Below are 16,710 nucleotides of genomic sequence, written 5' to 3'. Positions count from 1 at the left end.
TGAAGACGCATCCTCGTGCACCTGCAGCTGCAGGCTGGACTGAACCATTATGTATTGTGAGGGGTGAAAGGGGCCTCAGACAGCCCCCACTATTTTTTATTTATACAGAGTAAAGTCTCTCATCAGATTTATTCTGCCAATTTTTAGTTAGTTATGACAATAATTACTTAGAAATTAAAAAATAAAATAAAAACAACATTTTTATTTCAGGCCTTTCGAGGGCCCCCTCCCCCATTGGGGCCCTGGTAATCAGTCCCACTTTTCCCCCCAGTTTGACGCCCCTGCTCGAGGTACACCTCCTGAATTCAAGTTTCTCTCTTTGATGCTAAAAGATGAGCCAAATTGCCTAACTCATCACATAAGCAATCTTCTGTCCAACTTGACAGAAACTGAATAAAACTTACCAAAAAAGTCTTGGTTTGCCTTTTAACAATCACCTCTGGTTTTGTTGAAATAAATCCTGAAGTTACAGAGTAAGGTTAACATTTTTCTTTCCCTCTTCTGCTGCTTCATTTCTTCTTTGTCTCTTTCTGCTGTGTCTTCACATCCCTGGAGTCATATAAGAGCTGCTGTATATCACCTCTTTACTGTATCATGTCTTCAAACTGACCTTTGTCTGTCAATCATGCTGTGTTCAGTGTCCGTATGTTCATTCTCAGGCTGCAAAATCCAGTTGAGCTGTCCCCCATCACCTGTGTTGACTTACCCTCTGATCTGAAGTTGAGGTCCACACAAACTCCACGGCTAAGTGAGCTATTAGTTAATTGGATAGAGGTAGCTAGCTAGAGCCATGGATAGCTACACATAGCAAAGAACAGCAGTTATGGGTACTCTGGTGTTACACTATAAAAGAATAGTTTGACATTTTGGGAATTTAGCTTTTTTTCTCTGCCGAGAATCAGAAGATAAGATGGATACCACTCTCTTGCTTGTACAGTAAATATGAAGCTACAACCAGTTAGCTTAGCTTAGCAGCTAGCCTGTCAGTGTCTGAGGGTAACCCGCCTACCAGCACCTTCAAAGCGTATTAATAAACATGTTTTATCTTGTTTGTTTCATTTGTATGAAACCATTATGTGTAGAAACAAATATCTTTTTGTCTTTTTGGTTGCCTAGCAAGCTCGAGGTGAGACCAACACTCGAGGAAGTTGCTGCCTCTTGTCAAGACACACCACATGTCACATTCACTATCAACTTAAAATCATTGACTGCTTTAAGTCTGGATAAAATGGGGTTTCAGGGACTTAAACCTGAAACCTTATCTGAAGGCCATCAGGGATCTGCTCCACTGGTTTGAAAAAGAATCCAATTGTATATAAGCTTATGGGAAAATGCCCCTACTTCTCACTTGATTAATTTCCTCAATAAACAGTTTCCTAATGAGTTTATGGTCTCAGTTGCTAGTTTCAAGCCTTCTACAATACAGCGTGATGTTGATTTAAATGAAATGTGTGTAATGTAACTTATGATCCCACTTAGAGTAAAATAGTTGATAAAGCAGGATATGCTTTAGGGCGTGGCTACCTTGGAACTGACAAGTTGCTACGTGTTGTTTTTTTTCAGTCAAATCCATCACATTATATCCAGCTCCACCCCTTCATCCAAATACATCCATTTCTGGTTCCAAAACAGCCATAATGCCAAACTGGAGGCTTCAAAATGGTTGCTCACTACCCAATGTCTGACATCAGTGGGTTTACGTTTGCTATTGATGATATAAGTGATAATGTGTCTTTTGTTTGTTTCCAAAAGCTGCAAGTGGCCAAAAAAAAGAAGCTGTTTATGCAGGTTTAAGGGGAAATAATAGAGAAAACTGATCTTAAAGGGTGAAATTTAGTTTGTATAAATTTATACCATGGTTATTTATTGTCAGCTTTGAAATCAAGACATAATTGGGTTTTGATTGAGTTTAATCCTCACCAAGTAGAGGTTCAAGGTTTTACCATCAGTTCATACTGCAGCTATTGTATTACAATGCTATGAGCCATTTTGCTGTGTACTTGACTTTAATTTACTGCGACAGCATCTGCCCAAATCATAAAAACTTAAGGAGTAAAATCTTAACAGGTTTGGATGAATCCAAGCAGGTGTGAATACGTCCTAAAGCCCTCACCATGTAACTGAAACAATATGCGTTTTAATCTGGTCCATTAGCTTTTGGCACATGTGCTGCTGTCTCTCTGCGGAGGAGAGTGGGAGTAGCGATCCCCACCAACAACAGCCAACATTATATATAGCCAATCAGCAGAGAAGAAGTGAAACACATGCATAAAATTAAAGTAAATGTTTCAGCAAAATAAGGGTTGCATAGAAAACACAGCTCTTTGCTCTTGCAGCTATGAGATTCAGATCTTTCCCCGTCCTCATTAGTAAATTAACTCCCACGACAGCAACTCCTTCACCTCTTGAAATATGAACTGAGTGCCAGATTAAATATGCATATTTAATAAGAGGGGAACATGATTACATCCACTTGTTAAATGAGAGCATGAGGAATTGAGGAAATCTCACAGAGAGAGAGAGAGAGAGTGAGAGATCTTCATGGCCTGCAGAGCGTGAAAGAAAAAAGAGAATTCATCTTTATTTTAACACGGCTCTGTGGGAGTAACCCTAGCAGGACTTCCCCCCACTCTGTAGAGCTGATTACACACATTCTGGCTTTCTGGGGGTTTGGACTGTGGGTTCCTATAGCAACCACGAGAAACAGACTGTAAGGAGTAGACTTGCCTTGCCATGCGTCTTAACATTTTTACCTCTTGAACCATCAAACAGCATTTTGGAACAGGCTGCCAAGTATCTTCTGCTGCTCATATTTCTTTGTCAGATTGGAGTCAGACCCTAAAATCCAACCAGCACGGTGCTCGAAAATCATGACTTTTACAGTGTATCATGTGTATAGACTGTATAAGTGTCCTGTAACATAAAGTGTAGCCAAGTTATTTTATCCTCAAGACATATATAGGCCTTGTTTCCAATTCTGGTTTTGAACCATGAAAAAACTGTTAGGTAGTTACTTATTCAAGTAGCTAAACGAGTTTCTTTCAAAAGTATGCAAGCAGCTCTGTGCACCGGTACCTTACTTATAGGTCTATGCACAGCATTGCATCAATCCATACGGTAACATCAGCATGCTAACTTGCTCACAGCGATAATGCTAACATTCTGACATTTAGCGTGTATGATGTTTACGGTATGCTAACATTTACTATTTAGCACTTAACACAAAATACAGCGGAGGCTGATGGGAATGTCATTAGTGCTACAGGTATGTCCTCATAAACCAGTCAAATTTTTAACTTGATGATGGTGCAAGATGCAGAGTTAAAGGATCACCAAAGTCTGTAGGATTCATCCTCTGGGGAACGTGAACATCTGTAACAAATCTTACTTTGAACAATACAAAAGTTGATAGACAGAGACATTTTAACCAGTAGCTAAGTGGTAGACTTTGGACAACTACTATGACTTTATGAATTTGAAATTGAAGACTACCTTTAAAAGTTAAGTTGGAAGCAAGTAGCTGAGCCCACAGATAGATATTGGTCCTCCTTAGACCACACACTGCCACAACCTTTTTAACATCACTGAAGGGCAAAAACGATCTGATTTGGGAGATTTGAGCTGAAGAAAGCGTGACAGTCCTCTAGAACTTTGTTCTTAAATTTGAGATTTGAATCAAAGGGCAAACTGTTGATCCGAGTGTAAACCAAAGTACCATACCACCCACTAAATTCAGACTGCGTGACGCTCTTTAAGCATCAGTTGGTGAAGGCAGGTTTTGTTTTGGTTTCTGTATAGGTACAAGTTACCGAATGGCGACCTCGCTATGACAAAAAGACTTTGAGATTCTGAGAAATGGTAACGGCACTAAACTCAGCATAAAAGCATATTTTCACAGACATTTTTGTTTGTCTGTGAAACAAATGCTGAGTTCAGCTCTTCAGCTATCAGAAAGCAAACAAATTAACTTTATACATATGATGAACAATTCCTTACAGGAAAAAAAGAAAAAAGCTACCTGGATCACAGTGCATGTGGGACTTTTTCCAAAGTGTCATGAGATGGCTCTTTGTGCTTTGGGTTTACAAAATTGTCAAAACACATTAAAGTACGTGACTGAAAATGATTAAAATTGTGGATATGTTTTTAACATGACTTTGATAAAACGAAGATCAATATAAACCTTTGTTCATCCTCTGTGGTGTTACCATTAATCATCCTGTCAAAATCACATCACATTTTCCAAATAGTTCTAAAATGGACAGAGAGAAAAGATGTCAGAAAACACAGACAAATCACATATTCCCCAGATATTCCCCAAATATAGACAATTTAAAACACTACACTCTTGTATATGCATAAAATATATCTTAATATAGTCCATATTTGCATACTCAATCATACACAATATATGTGAGTCCTTGACCCACATATAGGACATTTTTGGCCCTGAGGGGCCAAAGAATGAACAATGAAGTGGGTCAATAGGCCCACTCCCACACACATTGTGTGTTCTTGTAAACCAGATGGCCAATTTGGTGTGAGCCAAAAGAAAATTAATCACAACACATTTTGTCCCCCGTCTGATTGAATACAATCACACTGCGATGTGCAGAATAAACACCCTGCGGCCTCCTGCAGTGCACAGTCAGCATCACAAGCAGCACTTTGATTGAACATTTAACAGTTCACAGTGAATCATGGGAGGAAACACTTTTGTCAGTGTAGCACTACGCCTGTCATTTGGTAATTTACATTATTTTGTGGGTACCCACTTTTCATCAACATGTCTTGTATAACTTTACTTAGTGTAGCCAGTGATAACATTAATATACAAAAAGTGTCTTTTGCCTGAATTTGTTGCAATAATCAAATAGTTTTCTGTACAAACACATTCAGTGTCAGAGAATTAGCTGTGGCACTAAACACAAAATTGAAAATGACTGGAACTAACAATTAATAATTAGTAATTCACACATTTCCATGACCACTTTTAGGTGCAAAACACAGATTGATGGCAGATGAAGGGCACAAACCAACATTAAGTATGTTGGTGAGGTGTTAACCCACCATGAGCTAGAGCTAATCGCTAGAAATAAATGCTGGCTTTGTACATTTGTTCTGAAAACCATGGATATGATAGATTTTGTGCCTTTGCTACATATTGCAACATTTCCACAATATGTGTCAGAGGAGGATCGGATGGTGGTGATTGTGACATTAAGGCAAGATGTCTGTTTTCTCCACTGTTCAAGACGGTGTTTCAACAAATGATACACCACTGGGTGTGTTTAACAATATATATTTTTGACAAGATGTAATGATTTGCAGCCCAAAGCTGGATATTTCGAACAACATGTCGGGGCAATTTCCTGCATGTTGGTGCTGACAGAACCAGTGCTTTAAACCGAAAACACGTGTTTTTTGTGCTTAAACCTAACCAGACAACCAAACTTGTCTTTGGTCTGCAGAAATGTATCTTTTGCCAACATTCGTCCTGTTGATTGGTTGGTAGTTTTGCTTTATTGTTTCTTTCATTATATTTATTATTTTATCTTATCAATTACGTATTCTGTATATTTTTTTTTTACACGATGGTGTTAATGCTCCTTCAAAGCCGTCTCCTCACTTCCAATAATATAATTGGGGTGATGAGTGACTGAATCACTTGATTAAAATGTGATACAATTTAATGGTCTTTGCCTAAAGAAAGTAAAATTTGAAAACCATCAGGGAAGAAAGTGGAAAAAAAATCATAGTCAGAAAAATCTCTTCTATGAAAAACTAAAGTCATGCTGTGGTGGTTAAACCCCCAGATTCTCAGAAATAATACGCAGGACATGACCCTGCATTATTATGGTGGAGCTGGAGCCTATCATGTGTTTAGAAATCTGTGACGAGGATGGATTGTTTGCTTTCTATTGCATCGAAGCTAAGAAGTAAAGAAGTTGGACCTATATTTGCTGCAAATTTGAGCAGGTACGACACTGAAGATTTAAAGAAAAAGGGGCCGCAGAGGGATAACAAAAGCTAGAAAATACTCACAATGTTCACACAAAGGCCCCCACTGTGACAGGTTTAAAATATCACATCGCCGCTTGTGTTGTCTTGTGGAAAAGCTTTTCTTTCCAGTGTTCGGTTTATTGCCTTTGTTTCCATCTTTTCAGCACGAAACAGAGTAAAAAGGGCTTCTAAAGCCTCCATTTTCCTCAGCTGTCATTGTTACTTTCACTGCAGCCATTGTTGGTGAGCTCAGGTCACTGCTATTTCCAGTTTCCCCTGGTAACCATTTCCCTTTGAAATCATCATGCGCCCCCACACTGAGCTGAGGTGTAAACAAGCAAATAAAACAAAGCGTGCAGTGTGTGTACACACATTTGTAACAAAGCCTTTAAATAAATACAAATTATGCTTCACGGCCTCTCCACCATTACGGGACTTATACCTGTGTTCACCCTCCCGATGAGGCATAGAGTACACAATCAAAACACAAAGATAACAGAGAGGACAAGAGATTAAAAATTAAATAAAACTGAAACAAGTTCATCCTGCAATTAATCTGTAACAAAGAGAGAGAGCAGGAGCACATACAGACTTCTCGCAGCACTCAGATGAATGCTGAAAGTTGGTGTTGATTGATGGATTATCATGAATATTGATGGCCTACTTTAGTGGAGTTTTTTGGGGGGAGAGATAAACAGCACAGTTCAAAGTAATTAACTCAAAAATAGACTTCTATAAGCTATAAAGTTGCATAACTTTTATCCAGCTTTTTTTTTTTTTTTTTGCTGAATCAGGATTTCCAGCAGCAAAAGTTTCATGGCCTGGGGATGCTGGCAACCAATAACCGAGTTAAAGGGCTTACTTTTATTCATAGAACAGTTTTTTTGTCACAAGCATTATATCACCATACAATCCAAAATAAAGGGACAAAAAAAAATTTAAGTTGGTATTTCATATTTAAAGTTTGAATTAAACGGTTCCTTCCCATTAATTAGTGTCAAATTATTCTTTCCAGGAAACGTTCTTGGAAATTACAGACCTGTAAAATAAAATGTCCACTAAAAGGTGAATGGGCTCAGCTAATTTAATGGCAATCTGAGATATCTTGTTTGGACAGTTGTGATTTTGTCTTCAGGGTGAAATCGCTGGAAAGCTCATAGTCTCTGGATTTGAAAGGATTTATCCTCGGGGGAAACATAAATGTGGTCAGTAAATCACACAACAATCTGCGCATTAGGATGTGATATTTCTTGTACAAGTGGATTCTTTGTCCTGAGGACAGGTCAGGAAAGGTCGGCAGGTCCCCAGAAATGTCAGGATTTATCTTTTACCAAAGCAAAATTAATGGCAGTGTTGGCAGAATTTGCTGAATTATCTTGCTCTGGACTAAGGTACTGGACCGACAGAACAGCCAGCTGTCTGCCCACGAACGTCAGTGTTGGAAAATCCTGCAAAACCCTAAATTACATTCAGAGACAACTTTAGGTTACATCCAGCGCCAGCGTTTTTAAAGAACAGTATTGTTGCGGTATAAATAAAAACAGTGGACTTGGTTAAGTTTCATGTTCAGTGGTCAATAAAATACCAAACATTAAATGCAGGTTTGTGATGATAAGGAAACTCTGGTCTCCCCTGTATGAAAGTTAGATGACCTCCACGGGGATTCTGGATTCACCTGCCATTATCTTTTACGGCCAACTGCTAACAATGACACATTTAGCAGCAAATTAAAAAAACATAAGATAAAATAAAGTCAAAACAGCTACAGCACCACATGTTCCCCATAACTAAAACACCAACAGACACTGAATTCGACAAAACAGAGCAAAACACAAAGCTGGCAGCTGCATCGCGCTATAAAAACCACAGTGGACAATGCAACCATCGCGGCCACTGCTGTGTCACGGCTGTCTGCGGTGCACAGGCAGGGTCACAGAATAGTGCTGCGCCACTGGACTAATAGCTCAGCAGTATAACAATAAACCAGGCTGAAACAAAGGGGGTTCAGTTGCCATAAATGTCAAGAGGAACAACTTCTTCCAGCGAAGAATATACAGAATAAAACGGCTCACTTACTGGGACAAACAAATCAAGCCCACAATTATCTGTCAGATGATCAGTGAGGATAAAAAGCTATAAACACACAGTTTTGATCAGCACTTAAAGAGGAACCTTGTACCCTGAGACCGACCTCTTGATTTTAAAATGTTGCAGGCGTGAACACAGCGAACAGTTAACACCTTTGGGAGCTGCTACACACTCGACTTTTTTATGTGATTGGATGATTGAATGCTTGAAGGTTAATAGTGTTAGCGCCTGCACTTGGAGTTGTCAGTCAAGTGGCAGGGGGGCAGTTTAAAGGGGCCAATCTTGACCCTCTGTAACATACCTTCCAATGCATAAACAAGAAACAGTATCTCGCATTAGTATGTGAGGAGTTAAAAGGTCTGTCACCAGGCCCGTTGAAGATGTTGCTTACATTTTGTAAATTCTAATTTTAAGTGCAGGTTTTTCAGCTCGTGGGAACCCTTCAGAAAAGTGCAGTTAGGCTCTTATTTCTTGTCTGCAGAGCTGTAAACAGCTGAAAGGGCTGCTGTGTTAATGTGGCAGAGGAGGGGGAGGTTAAAGCTGCCTTATCAGAGCTGCCTGAAGGCTCCAGCTCTTCAATTCACTCCCTGCTTTTTTTTTTCTTCTTCTTCTGAATTAAATTTCACAAGGATTACAGAACACATGTAAACCGTCAAGAGCTGCATCATTAAAGCTGCTCTGTTTATTGTTGGAGAGGAATGTTTTGTAAAAAGGTTAGAGCTATGTGTATTAGAGGAGGAGCTGGCTGTTGGTGCGACACACACTTCACATTTATAAATCTGAAAAAAAGTCCTCTGGGGTTTTCATGTTTTTCAAATGTTAAACCGGCATTAAATGATGTTGTAGTACTGATCCCACTGTGAATCAACATCCAAATCTGTAAAGTGAGCAATGTTTTTGTCTCTTTTGGCTCATAATTTTGTGTATTTCCTCTAGCTATAGACTGTATGATGGAGCCAGCGCTCTCTTGAGATAACAATTTAAGAACCACCATTTCCCTCTGGGTATTAAATCGTATTTATCTTATCTGGAAAATGACATATGTCAGAAACCTTCACTTTGTATTAATTTAGATTTCTTGTTATCTCAATTTTGCCTGCCTTGTGATTGCATCTCAATATGTTAATTGGGAAGGCAAGGCTACTGGACACACCAAGGCCACATTTACACATAGCCGGGTATTTAGAGAAACGAATACCCCCCCCCCATTTTCAATAATAACATCGTGTACACAACATCATTTTCAAAAAACTTGTCATTTACATCAACCCGCATAAATGCGCCGTTGAGCACCATTATAACTATGCCAAACCTATGGACGGCAGTGTAGGGAGAAGGATAAAGCCATGCAAGCCAATCAGAATCCTCAGAATCGACAACAACGAATAACACGACCGACTTCCTGTTCCTTTCAAACAAACTGTAAACATAGGGCGCTCACATGACGTTAAGCATTTTCTGGCGCATAACCCTGTTTCTTCCAGTTGACACGGCAACACATAACCGGCATTATCAGAAATCTCCACTTTGGCTGGAGTTTTTAGAAATAATTGTTTTCTGTGATAAAAAATTGGGTTTTCGTGGAAATGAGAAGCCAAACTGCAGGGAAATATCTGCGTCTTCCCTTGGTGTGAACAGGGCCCAAGTCTGGGCTAGTTGTACGTCAAATATCTATATGGGCTCTACTTATCTTTCCTAAAACTCAGACTGCACCTGCAGATGTGTTCACAAACAGGAATGTATAACAACAGTTTGCAGTTTTAGAGGGAATAGCATGATAAACAACTGTTTATTTGTCCGCATATTAATTATTTGCACCCTATCTAGCTATGACAGTGGTTGCCAATTATGGTTTGTGAGCACAGGTTTTGTCATGTTCCAGTCATTTCAGTGTCATATCAGTGTTTTCTGGGTTTTTTTGGTGTCTCTTGCTCTGTTTCCCTCCTGTGTTCTAATGCTCCAGCCTGCTTTTCCCTCCACACCTGTCTTGCATCAGTTTCATTAGCCCTTTCCTGTTTCTAGTGTTTTTCCACTCATCACCCTTACCTGTGTTTCTCCGTCTCACTCCACCTGCACCTCATCCTGTTGTAGTCTGTTGTTCAGTCTTGGTTGAGTCATCTGTTGTGTTTTCCTGTCCCTGCCTTTTGTCCTGAATAAACTTCATCCGTTAATACTCCTGCCTGCCATCTCAAGCAGCACCCTGCAAGACTGAGAAATTCACCCAAGGCTGAAGTGACAACAACTGCAATACCTCAAATGGCCACGTGAGGTTTTTAAAGTGTGTCGGTTCCCATAGACCTCCATATTAAAATGGCCAAATTTATAGCAAAAATAAACCATTTTAACCATCTGAAAAACAGTTTGGGTTTCTATAGTTAATTTCCCCGCGAATGACAACTGTATGGGGATAGAGTTTAATAGAATTTGGGCTAGGTCTTAAAAGTTAGGTTTACTTAAGGGCGTGGCCATTTCAAATAACAGCACATTTTTGGATTAGCCTGGAGTTAAGCAGAGTCAAACACTGCCAAGAGGGCAACAGCCGGAGCCACTACACTGAGCTCTACAATGTCTTCAGAAATCTATGGTCAAAGTCATGGGGTTGTCACAGAGACTGTCCATGTCCATGTTTTTTCCTTCAGTGGTTTCCATTTATACCTAGAGGCATGGTAGTATCCAACCTGGCTACCTCACTATAGTGACAAACTTCAGAATTCACAGTCACTGCACCAGGCTATTAATCAGCAAGAAAATAATTGCACATATCACAAATCTTCATTTTTACATATATGTTAGTGCACAGATCAAACAAATGTGTTACAGCAGTTTGAACAGAACCTCACTGGTTTGTTCCCTTTGCTTTCAGTCTTTATGCTAAACTAGGCTAACCACATCCTGAGCTCGCTGAGTGATAGCCTATCAATATTTTCATCTCTTTCTTGGAAAGAGAGCAAATACATTTTTTTCCCAAAATGCTATTCCTCAAACATGGAGTGTAAATATTAATGCAGGACTGAATAATTTATATTATAGATGGGATACAGGCTAAAGAAGATCCTGAACATACTGCAGCACAGTACACACAAAAGTGCTTACAGTCTCTCCATTATGTGAGTATAAAAAAGATGGCGCAGTCTTAGACGTCTTGTTAATGTAATCAGAGAAGAATGAATGTGAAGCTTGCTGTGTGCTGGTGATTAAGAGCTGCGCCGACCAAATTTTGATTCACTACATTTGGGAAAAATTGGCCACCTGGGTCCCTCGGACTGCTTCAGTATTGTGTCTATATGGAGTCCTGGCCCCGCCCCTTCCCTCCCTCCCTCTGTGCCCTCAACGAGACACTGATGTGTCTGAGCTGAGGTGTGCCAGAGTGATTCATTAGTTCATTAAGGCGTCTTGTGGCCATGGTAACAATCTTTCCATGGGGTCAATGGTAACGTGACAGTCCCCTTCAGGGCGAAAAACCCTGTCACAGGATCTGAGCAATGGCAGGAGGTACAATCAGTTAACCCTCCCCCAAAACATCCAGAGGTCCCATAACCCATTTATGCCCTCCGCCTTACAAAAACACACACTAATGTGCACATACACACACCCCAACAACACACATCGCTCCAGCTATAATCTAATCAGAAATTCTGGGTAGTATATCTAATGACTCTTTTTCCAGTAAGCCTCCAGGACAGAAAATTTCACTACTGCTGACGGGAGGTGAAGGCGCATGGTTTTTCTTTTTTGTACTCTCCATGTTAGATTATGACTGTGTGCTCGGTTTATTATTTATTCTGTTTATTCACTGTGGATGGGTGCTGTAAAAGGACTCACTCTAATATGTTAGCTGAAGTAAAAAAAAAACTGATGAGTAAAGTGGAGTTATTGCTTCTAAAATTATGTTTTAAATGAGTAAACATGACAAATATCATCTTTAGTAAAAGTTCAATGCTTGGAATCAATGCTTTGAATACATTTCAGTAAATCTGTTGCCTATGCTCATTTGATTATTTCCACCAAAGAGGGTTGATTGTCACCCATGTCCATCTATTTCTCAGTTGGTTGTTTTGTAAGAAAAACTACTTAACGGATTTCCGCCAAACCATGATCAGTGATTTGGATAAAGAAATGGGTCCAATAATTTGTTCTCACTTTCTTTAACATTGCAAGACCGAGTGCTTCTTGAAATTTTTAGGGAATAATGCATAGATCTTTATGAAAAAAGGGCATATTTAAGTGGCTGGTGTCTATGAATAAATAGAATTGGGCGTGGATCCTACAAAAAGTCTATTAATCTTCCACAGCACAATGGAGTTAATGACCCATCGTCATTGTTTTGTTGTCCTGGTGGTTCCTTGTTACAGATCTGATGATCTTAACTTATGGTTAAGTGATACAGGGCTATACAGTTTCATAATGATTAGGCTTGATTGAGTTGGCAGAGTGTCATTCTAGTATTTGTTAATGCAACAAAAAAAATGTCCCACTATCATCATGACAATTTATTTATTTATAAGTATTCTTACCAATAAATGAACCCCTGACCAATTAATTTCTACCACAAGACTCCCTGGCATTTAACCTATTCATGCTGGGATAGACTTGATGATGTTGCCAAATGGTTGAGTTTTCATACATTCCATGACACTGATTGTTGCTGTTGTCACTGCGGTCTAGCTTTAGCTCTAATGTACGCAAATACATAATGCAGTAAAAATAAACAGCAAAAATGCAAAGAAATAACAATGCCATTACAGCTTTTTTGAAGTCTAACTCATTGTATGCAGTCACTGCAAAATAATGCACAACTTCAGTGGGGTTTATTTCTCATCAAGTTAAATTGCATTTGCCTCTTGTGCCACATCCATTTTCCAGCAGTGAAAATAGAATTACTTAAAAAAATGATGTTCTTGAAATGGAAAATAGAATTAACATGACTTTACAAAAAAAAGCAGATGTAATATAGTCACAATTATAACCAGCAGCCTTCCACGTTTGAGAGTAAATGCAGAACGACGATGAACCATCACGTCGGAGTCATTTCTCTCAGCTATAACCACCACTGCAGTTAACATTAACAACATGGTAATATACTGTATAATTAAAGGTCCAGCACGGCAGATTCTTATCACTGTTCACTTCTACTGTCTCGGCCAAACTTTTAAAATCCTCCTGGGTGATTCAATGTGTTAATACGAGATGAGCTTGCTTGCAGAATTTGGAAATGTGGCCTCAGCAAAACATTTAGGAGCTGAGTTTAATCAAAACGTCTCATTTGCCCTCTTCATGCTGCTGTCAGAGAGAAAAGGATGCAGCAAAAACACTTTGAGACTCTTTCGATTACAATCTGTGTCAAGTGTATGGATACAATGCTGGCCTAATAAGTGTTTCGTAAAATGTCCTTGTACTCTTGCAGGGTTTAGAGGAAATCTCGTTTGTAATGATAGTCTCTAAGAAAATCCTTCTGGTTTACCTGGAGAGGCAGCTCGATTCATCACATGATCATGGGATCTCACTAATCCAACTTGCCACAGTGGTACGGACCAGTCAGCATGCGACTGTTAGCTTGCAAACAACATTGGTGGCTCCTCAAGAAGTTAGTGTAGATTCTATGATAGCATAAGTTTTCTCAGAACGGGTGAGTATTTCTTGATTTAAAGAACAGTGAAAAATGGCACTGAAGGCTTTTCTTGGTAAAAAAAAAAAATAATAACGATTTTTCACTCCTCTCAGGACTGGCTTTGGTAAGAATTTTATTTTCCTACGGGCTCCACTGGCATTCGTCTCCTACTGTTGATAGACACTGATTGACAGATGTTTCATCCAATCACCTGCCAAGTATTTTTTAAAGGAGTCTTCCCTTTTCCAAACAGTTTCTAACAGCAACTTCCCAGGTGCGCATCAAACACAGCCGAAAGGATAATGTGTTGGCAGTTAACGTTTCTGCAGACCACCATTTGTATGTCTCATGAAAGGTCTCATATACCATTCATTACATGTTTGTGACTTGAGTTACAGGAAAGAAGGCTGCTAAGCCAGTGACTCCTGTTGAAGACTGTGCTTAAGCACATCACAAGTGTAAAAACGATGGAGGGACCACAGCATTACAACATTTGTTGAAGTTTTACACAACTCGATATATTTAAGGGGACCCTAGGACAATTTCCAACCATGTTTGTGGCGTGTCTTTGACAAGACCTTTGGATATATCCAGTTTTGTTTATGTCAACCAAATGGGGTATTTTAAGCCAAAACACAATCTTTTCTTAACCCAGTGGTTCTTGTGCCCACACCTAACCAGAAGACAACACTTGTGTATTAAGATTGGATAAAGGTAATCTTATTGATATTTCTTTTCTCTTGTCTTTACTTTCATAATGTTTGGTATTGAGGTCAGAAGTGAAAGTAATCAAGTCACATTACTTTACTATTGTGATACTTGGATTACATTGCTGACTGCAACAGGTAATTAGTAACTGTATCAGAGCAAATGTATATAGTAACCCTCCCAACCCTGATTCTGGCAATTGGGTTAGGTGCATCAAGTTAACGTTTGGGGCCACTGGGGATTGTTTTCATTGCAGTGCTATAGTTGGCCACCGGGACAAATTGGCAGCGGTCTGAAAGTCATGCAGCTGCGACTCAGTCTGGAACAATGCAGCCGCTCACTTCGTGTTTTTGTCAATTGCCATTTTCAGTCAGAATTCCCGTTTATGCCATAAAAGATAATTACAGATACACACAAGAGTCTGTGCAGTGATGTCGTTTCTGGCGAGCGATCCTCCTGTTCCCATTAACGGGCTTGTTAGTGTGATTGCTGCAATTTTCTTAAAGACGTTACAGACATGAATCCCTTTTTCCTTGGTCAGCGTAAACAAGTTATTAAAATCCCTTTCTTAAATTGAGGAGCGTGCTCTTGAAGCCCCCGGGCTCTTTTCGGTGAATGACGACCTTTCTTGCATTCCCACCCCTTCTTCCTCTGACAGAGTCTGTTCAAACCATCGGTCCTTGACTTCGTCTGGCACCCCTGTGGTGAAACACTCTGCCCCCAATCTGTGTGAGCAGATCAGCCAGTGTGTGGGCTCACTTCAGGCTGCAGGGACAGGGATGATGATGATGATGATGATGGTGGTGGCGATGAAGAACTTGAGCCCAATATCCTAACTACTTCAAAGATTCCTTTATGCCAGTGGATGATTACCACTATGTTGGCCTTCACAAGAGCACAACTTTGATTTCATTTCTACTTTGAACTGTTCAAAGACACTAAAATCAGCGCTGTGTAGTATTCATCCACATACCCTTTATTTAACCCTTTGTGGCTTAACATGCTGTGCTGCTCTGAAGATTGCACAGAGGCAGGGTTAGATGTTACTATGATTTACACAGCAGCAGTGGTCATAAGAAAGAACAAAAGCCATTTTGATCTCAGCATTGTTTCAAGATATGAAATGACGGTAATAATGTTAAAGAGGCACTCAGTTCTACACATAATGGTCAGACAGGAAGAGTGTAATAAATACACACTACCAAACTGTGTCATGGCAAATGCAGGATCCACTGGTTTTAGAGCTTGATCTTTTAAAAACAGGGGTGTCCCTACTTTTTCCCTTGTATGGCCAAACACTAGAAAACTTGATGGTGAGCTACGAGCCAAAAGCACATACATATTGTACAATTTTCTATGGTTAAGATGCAAAATTGTACCTGGATCGATAATTCTCAAGTTTTACAGACTTCCTGCACTTCAAGTGTCACTCCTACTTTGCTCACATTATGACCAAAATAAATGAAAAGTTGCAATTTTACCTTACAAATAATAAAAGCACTAACATTATTTCAATTCTTGAAAATACATTTCTAATTGTTCTGTCTGAGAGCACCTAACAGGTTAAATTGAACCTTATATTTCTAAGCCTTTAATTACCATTTATAAATGATGTGAACCCAGCCGAAACATGATACTTAAGTATTTCACAACTGCTATACTTAAAGTTGTGTTACATTGAAATCACTTAAGTTATACTCAATACACTTAAGTTAAGGTGAGTACACTTTAAAAGCATATTTGCTCTGTATCCTTACTTTCATTTACCAAAATAGCACACTACGTTATACTATACTAACAGAAGTACAATTTTGCAACTATACAAAAGTTTAGTTTAGTTTAGTTTAGTTTAGTTTAGTTTGGTCATTTTCCAACTTAGAAAAACGCAAATATACTGGTAGGTAGACAATAAATTAACTTAATGCTTCAGAAAAACAAGTCAAACAAGCAAAAATACCAAACGAAAACAAATATACAAAAGCATATCACTATAGAATCTGTCATCTTATACCAATACGTTCATAAAACAAAACACATTTACTTAAAATATCCTGTCTGTCCATTTCTAAAAGCATTTCAGTGCATTAAAAAAATTATTAAATTGTGCTGGAAATATAAAAAAAAAAAAAAGTACAACTAGGTATTTTCTTAAAGCACTTCAGTGACTAAATACTAAGACTGAACCTTGGTATCTTAGGATGCAATAGTAAAAGTTTTAGTAATTGAAGCACTCCTTGAGCAGCTACTTTGTGAGAAATAGCAACTAGTCAGCCAAACAAAAGTAGGGACAAATGATATTAGTA

Source organism: Sparus aurata, chromosome 13, assembly GCF_900880675.1.
Source record: "Sparus aurata chromosome 13, fSpaAur1.1, whole genome shotgun sequence".
Classification (NCBI taxonomy): Eukaryota; Metazoa; Chordata; class Actinopteri; order Spariformes; family Sparidae; genus Sparus; species Sparus aurata.
This window is presented reverse-complemented; position numbering follows the sequence as displayed.